General features: G+C 33.5%; 1 long non-coding RNA gene across 2 annotated transcripts; it reads left to right on the top strand.

Annotated features, from left to right (window-relative positions):
- Positions 1 to 2,872: 2,872 nt before the first annotated feature.
- LOC149214382 (uncharacterized) lies at positions 2,873 to 3,934 on the top strand. Of its 2 annotated transcripts, none has more exons than XR_016250390.1 (2): positions 2,873 to 3,114; positions 3,525 to 3,934. It is a non-coding gene; the product is annotated as an uncharacterized LOC149214382 (long non-coding RNA). The 2 variants fall into 2 exon arrangements; XR_016250389.1 differs by having other exon boundaries at positions 2,874 to 3,114; positions 3,522 to 3,930.
- Positions 3,935 to 7,713: the final 3,779 nt, after the last annotated feature.

The raw sequence follows: 7,713 nt of genomic DNA on the forward strand, positions 1-7,713 counted from the left end.
GCGGACAGGCATGGTACTGCCAGCTGCAAATTAGCGTGGCATCCCAGGATTTCATCCGGCATAAGATGGATAATCTAAAGAGAGGCAGATTTAGTAGGATGTCTGTATTAATGGCTCACTTCGTCTAAGTTGAAGCTATGTCTATTATAATCATGGCGCTCTGGATTATCCTTCCCACAATTAGTGTTCAACCTTCATGCTCCAGGCTCTAGCTTGCTGCGGGTCTTAGTGGAAAGTTGGTCTCTGCTAACAGAGGCAAGCTTCCTATCTGCACCCCGCCCTCCTGTCTGTGGTCTTGTTATTCTAAGGGTCTTGATCGCAGGTTGGTCTCTGCAATTAGCGGTAAGCTTTCAATTGCCCCTGAGGTTCGAATTGTGCTGCCCTCATCGTACTCTCAGGCCTATCTTGTGTGAAAAAAGTGGTTCCCTGTGCTATTTTATTGCCCTCCCAACAATGCCCCCGGTCTTACAATGCCTCCCCCTCATCACCTCAAAATGGTACACCAGCGTATGAGGAGTCGCTCCGGGGGATGCCGAGGTAGCCGAAGGCATTCGAAGGCTAGCTGTTCCGTGGATCCTACCCTGCCTCCTGTTAATATCCCCTCCTCTCCGGTGGATTCGCCTCCTCTTAGCCCTACCTCCTCTTAGCCCTGCTCGCAGGCCGATTTCGAATAGCGCATTTCAGACCACTCACTTCAAGTTTCAGAGCAATCTCAATAGGCCAATGATCACCGCTCATATCACTATTATCCTCTCTGAAGAAGAAAACCAGCTTCATCCTATGGTGCGCGTGGCGTCTGAGCCTTCTCAGAGTAGTGAGCAGTTTACGGCAGAGGGAAGCCCGGAGAATCGAAAGGGAAAGATGCTCGACAGGGGCGATGCTCCCAGCGTTACTCTGCCTCCTGAAGCCATTGTCCCGGTGGATGGGGAAGGTAATTCCATTGCCACTCATCACCCCATGGTGAACCCAGAGGGCGAGAAGGCAGGAAACGAAGATATGTGGATTGGCATTGCGTGTCCGGTGGTGGAGGTGCCTCCGAGTGAGGACGTGGCTGTATAAGGCCACCTGGGCCTGCCCAAATTTTTTTGGTTTTGCTGATGTCTCATATGGTCAAATTCAGGCAGTTTTGATTGTAGTTCTGGTTCAGCATCTACAGCCAGATGGTTTTGTTATTCCTCTCGGGCAGTGGCAGTATAAATATCTTCTGGGTAGCTAGGGAAAGTTTATGTCTTGCTTTCGGGTCTCTTCTTATGTTATGCTGGTCTATCTCTAGTTTCTACATCTGTTCTCTAGCTTTCTATAACTGGTTCTCCCAGGTTCTCCTTATACTGGGGCAGTTTTGATGTGTTGAGTGTTCTCGGATGATGTTATCCGAGGCCTGAACTCCTTTAATATTATTTTACTTTTCAGTTAATAGAATTAGTCTTTGCCGAGAAAAAAAAAAACCGTATAGTAGCAAATGAAAACCATGTTGGGTAGGGTCCTTAGTGAGAAGCAAGTAGAAAGATATAATGTATTTGCAAGCCTCACGAATGTGAACGTGTTTAGAGAAATGAACATGTTTTTCTTAAGAGAATGGATGTTTGCCTAGCTCGTATCGAGAGTGATATTCCATGTATTATTGTTGTGTCAATTTCTCTAGGATTAGTACATAGGATCAAACACTAGTTACATCCTTTGGTTCCTATGTTTGTTGGCAATTTTTTTCTTTTTGATTATTTAATAGATACTTTAATTATGCGATAATTGTTAATACTCTTGAGATTTTATACAAACTATTCTATAGGGAGGTGGTAAAAAATCTCTGGTTTCCGATGGGATGGTTGAGACCACTTGCCAAAAAGATGATCTATGGTTGTTTGAATGGTTTACTAGATAACATGTTGATGTGAGGTAATACAATATTAACTTACAAAAAAAAATGATTTTTCATTTTTTAAGATGTGTTTCTAAATGTACCATCCAAGATCCATCTTAACTCATGATCTACCAAGCACCTAAAGGTATCAAATATCTCTCTTGAGGTGCAAACCTCTTTTACAGTGAAAACAATTTGATCCTTATGTATGCTTGATAGATTGAGAGTTAAAATAGATCTAGGTTGGTTTAATTATTAGCCTTTAAATAAGCCACATTAGAGAAGAATATCCTCGGGAAAAATTCATGGGTTAAGAATACCATGTGAAAAAACCATGAATTGGAAAATTTTATGACTTTTATTTTATTTTTAATCTTAATTTTAATTTAATTTAATTTAATTTTGATATAGTCAAAATGTTAAACATGACAATATTTCCCTATACTAAACTAGAAGAACTGAAATAAATTAATTCAATAACTTGAAAAATCCTTGAAGTACTCAAATTGAATAAATTACACAATTCAAATTTATAATTCCAACAATTCCCTAACAAATTAAAAATAAAAATAACTAGAAAAACATAAACGATTAAATAATTACACCACACTCTTTAAAACCACAATTAAATTAATGGACAATTTAAAAATTCATCTCCATATTCTACCTTCTAAATTTAAACCACAATTAAAATAATCAACATACCTAATACATAAATAAATGAAACGTCTTCTACTGTGCTAATGGGAGAACACCCAATTACTTGTCCAGGCACGCAAGCATTACCCAGAAATGACTGAACACATTTCAAATTATTCGGCTCAACTAACTTATATTCCACAGTTTTATGTCAGCCGGGATTTAATTATCGCTCATAACGTGGCAACTGCCCTGATGGACCGGGATCTAATACCTACCCCGGATTTAGACTTTCTGGAAACTCTCATAAATACGAATCTATTATCACCCGTGCTGACACAATGGAATCAATTTTGGGTGGACAGCCACGTAATGGCCCACTATTCCCTCGTCTAATTACAGACAAGAGAAAAAAAACCGCTAACTCCACTACAAGTAGCGCCCCTTCTGGCAAAATTCGCAATTGGACAGGGCAGGGATTTTCTTATACCAGTTGCAGAGAAAAATGGCCGAAAGACAAGCCAAGATCGCCATGGTCACGGTTTCGATTCTCGTTGCATTGTTCTTCAATGCTGTAACAACTGGTGCTGCCACTGCAAGACCGCCATTTGTTTCAGGTGCGGTTTGAATTGGAATTTTAATGTTCTTTATGGTAATTCAAGGAATGGGCAATTGGGTTGGTTGGGCTGCTATTTCTATATTTTGGGGTGTATGACTGGTAGTTATTTTTATGGTTTACTATTGATTGTTTTTTTGGATTATGTCCAGAGTATTGAACCTTGAATTTTTATATTTTGGGTGTATGATCGGTAGTTATTTTTTTATTTTTAAGGTTTACTATTTATTTTTCTTTAAATTATGTGAGGGAATTGAATCTTGAATTTCTTTAAAAAACAGTATTAGAATTGAAAGAATTATTAGATACTTTTGTTATTTTTAATAAAATTGTTGCAGCAGATCAGTGATTTCTTGTTAAGAAATTCAAATTGAGAAATTGGTTATACCTGAAATATGTGAATGACAGAAGTAACTTATGAGAGCATACACCGGAGACTGAAAGATCGGCCTTCACTTCCTCCATTTTGTGGGTATGTTCAGCCGTGTTCGAAATCCAGTTGCAACCCACCAAAAGTCTGCGCTACGTTCTATCAAAGTTCTGTGTGCTGCGACCCTTAATCAGCATATGTGCACTCTGCTAAATTTAGTTAGATTTCTTTTCAATGTCTATGGTGCAACAAACTTGGATTTGTTGGTTGGTCCGTGGTTTATCAATAAGCCGATGGTACTGTGCTGTCACTAAATAATTGAGAAAGTATTTTCGCCATAGTCGTTTAAAGCCTGCTGCAGTCGAGAATCGAATGTAGTTCCTTCTATTAAGAAATTAAAATGGCCTATTTTGGAACCAGATTGATATTTTAACGTGGAATTATGTGTGAATTTCATGGATTTGCAATATTTAGTGTAGGTGGGCTAAATGCTTTGCTAACTTTGAAAAAGCAATTTCATGGATTTCCAATATTTAGTATAGTTCTGTTAAATGCTTTGCTAACTTTGAAAAAGCAGAGTTATGGAATTTGTAAAATAGAGCCATAGGCTGATGAAACTCTTAATGTAATTATTGATTTATTTTAGTAGTAATTTAAATATTATGTCTTTTTATTTTCAAAGTTATGGAAGTTTCGGTTATATTTTGAAAAAATTTGGTAGGGATTTTTGTAAATCTAAGTAAAAACTATCAAAATTCATGTTTTAGGAGTTCTAGATGTTTTTGATGGTGCTGAATCTATTTCTACCATAAAAACATGATTCAAACTCTACATCTACAATATTTTTTGAAATATTTTTTCGAGCCAATTCTTCCGCCTCCCTAGATTACTCCTTTATTTTATAATGTGTAATATCTGATTTGTAAGATGTCCATGAAACTCTTAAGGTAATTATTGATTTATTTTATAATGTGTAATATCTTATGTCGTAAAATGAGGAGAATTATTTTATTGTGATGGGATAAAAATATTTATTTTATTAAGTAGGATGAGTATGTTATTGTTTTTATTTTATTTTATTTTTATTTAAACGTTTTTTTAAAGCAAGGGTTAGGACAACTATTATTGATTACTATATTAATTACTATTTCTAAATGTAAATTGACACAACACTAATAACCTACTAATGATCCTTAAGACAAAGTTTAACTCTGGCTAACTACCTTGTGCCATTATCTTATTTCTTTACCTGCAAGAAAAACCAGCTTTGACCAATAAAAATAATTCTTATTCCAAACCTATAAAACATACTTTAATATTTAATTTAAACTCAATAAATTATAATCTTCACCTAAAAATATATTATTTTATTAATACTATATAAATAATAAATTCATAATTGAAAAACTCAAATTTCTCTCATGCTTGGAAAACTCATTACATCAATGAGATTATATTTACAGATTAGGTTTTATATTCCAAACATTCCGCCTTTTATATATTGTCTAAATTTCACTCTGTTAGTTTCAAAAAATATATATTATTCCATTAGTATTATATAAATAATAAATTCATTAAAATAAATTTTACATTATTGAAAAATTTAAGTCTTCCTAATGCCAAAAAAAAAATTCATTCGAATCACGTGACATCAATGTGACTGTAGTTTGATGACATACTTTGATTTTTCCGGTCATTCTTTTGTTTTTTTTTTTTTTAATTATTACTTATGTTTTGCTTTGGATTTTGGTCTATTTTATGCGAAATAATTATTAGATTTGTGGTAATTCAAAATTATAATTTTGAATTATATTACATAATTTTTGTATTTAAATAATTTAAATATTTTATTTTTTTCAGAAAAAAATATTTTTTATTAAAAAAAATTATAATTTTATCTAATTAAACTTTAAAAAACAAAAACAGTAAACCATTATACTGTTTCCAAATTTACAAACTAAATAACTTAAACTATTAAAATTTAATAAATAAAATATACAAATAAGTTATATTTTTTTATTAAATTATTGAAAAAACAAATGCAGGAGGTATCTTCCCTTGATTTTATGAACTCGTTAATGCTAAAAACTTTCCCGTATCTTAATATAAACTTTCACGTATCCTAATATATTTTTATTTTAAATTGTTTTAAAAAATATATATTTATTGCATTTTGATGGTAGTGGTGGTGGTGGGACCAAATTTGGTCTATCAGATCTAAATAAACGAATTATTTAGTTTGATTTAAGATTTTATTCCTATGTTCAAAAAGCTTGGAGAGAAGCCTCCCGAGCTCACTATAATTTTGACAACGTAAAGTATTAGAAAGGTTACTATTGCAACAAAGAATATGACACTGAGATCTAATGTGGTTGTACGCAAGGCACTCTAATGCATGAAATATCTTGTGTTCATAAATTTTATGAACTCATTAATATTAAAAAGTTCAACTCAAAATTTTCACTATTTTAAAAAGAGTTTTTTTAGTGTGATTTTTTAGACTTTTTGGTACTTGGAGGTGAAATCTTGATTTGTGTTATTTAAATTGTTTTTTTGACTGTATACATAAATAGATTCAACATTTTCCAAAATCCATAGGGCATTTCCATTATGCAGGGGTTACCCATCAAATTTATGATTTCAATAAATTCTTACAAGATTTTAGAGAAATTAGACAAAAAAAAACTGACAATTTTTTTTTTTCAAAAAACCACACTAGAAACAACTCAATCTTAAATGGTTTAAAAAATTAGCATGAAATTTAAAAACAAAACTGAAATTCATAACTTTCACAAAATTAATATTTATTGAAGTTTTAGTTCAAACCGTAAAAAGATTAACTTCCCTGAAATCATTTTTCATTCCAAGTATTATTATAATCGAAGAGAGCTTTATCGAAGCCTATCCCCGACTTTGATAGTTTCCTAATATAATACAAATTATGATGGTTTCTTTATATAATACAAATACAAATGTAGAGTATATACCTGGATTATAGTTATAATTAGCAATTATATTACAGGTTCCAAAAGAATTTTGTAAGGTACTCTAGTGGGAGTTGATGTTTAGCTCATTTATATTAATAAAGATTATTTTTGAAGATTAAGAGGCCATCTATGTTGGAAACATTAAAGCAATTATATCACATGTTGCCAAGGAACTTCCTAAAGCATTTCTAAAGCACTCCAGTGGGAGCTGATGTCTAGCTCATTTTCTGGGATGGGTGACCTCCCGGGAAGTCCTGGTTACCGGGTGCAAGCCCCGGAAGTGATGATTGACGCTATGTGATTTATTTCACGAGTGCTAAGTGAACTATTCAAATCATGAGAAATTAGTCACTTACGACTACCTCTCATGGAAATGGTCATACGTGAATGACTTACTTAACGCAGTTGAATCCCAAAAATGATATCTAATATAATGCACTGCGTAAACCCCCTATACTTAAATTCAAAAAGAGTGAAGGGATCTCTACTTGAATGGTTCATGAGGCACAATACTTGCTAAGGTTTTGCGAATGGGGTAGCAAGCTAAGTGGGCTTGATTGTGGGGAAAACTCCACAGTTAAGAGTGCTTGAGCCAGAGGAGATCTGGGATGGGTGACCTCCCGGGAAGTCCTGGTTACCCGGAAGTGATGATTGACACTATGTGATTTATTTCACCAGTTTCAATCCCACTTCTTCACCCCTGTGAGCATTTTATTTCACCAGTTTCAATCCCACTTCTTCACCCCTATGGGTGAGCATCACCCGATGCAATGAGTGCTAAGTGAACTATTCAAATCATGAGAAATTGGTAATGACTTACTTAACAAGACAATCTATGTTGGAAACATTAAAGGATCTGTAAATATTCCCTTTACAATATCTTGTAAAATTATTAATATATTCCAAAACCAAAAACTCCTCATTTTACAATTTTCCGAGCACACATAATTGGCACCTTCATCACCATTTAATTAACATGTTTATTGGGTAGCCCAAGCCACTTAAATTTGCAAAAAACCAAGTACATCCGCATGATACTCTTATGCAATTCTTTTAATTTATTGTTGTGAATGCACATTTTATATTTCATGATTAATTTTGAATATAAAAATTAAATATCAAGAAGATATCATACCTTAATCATAAAAAAACAAACTTCTAATTTATTGTTGTGAATGAACATTTTATATTTCAAGATTAATTTTGAATATGAAAATTAAATATCAAAAAGCCCCTAATAATA

The sequence above is a fragment of the Pinus tabuliformis genome, chromosome 1_1 (assembly GCF_031772625.1).
Source record: "Pinus tabuliformis cultivar Carrire ecotype Pingquan chromosome 1_1, CPIR1, whole genome shotgun sequence".
Taxonomy (NCBI): domain Eukaryota; kingdom Viridiplantae; phylum Streptophyta; class Pinopsida; order Pinales; family Pinaceae; genus Pinus; species Pinus tabuliformis.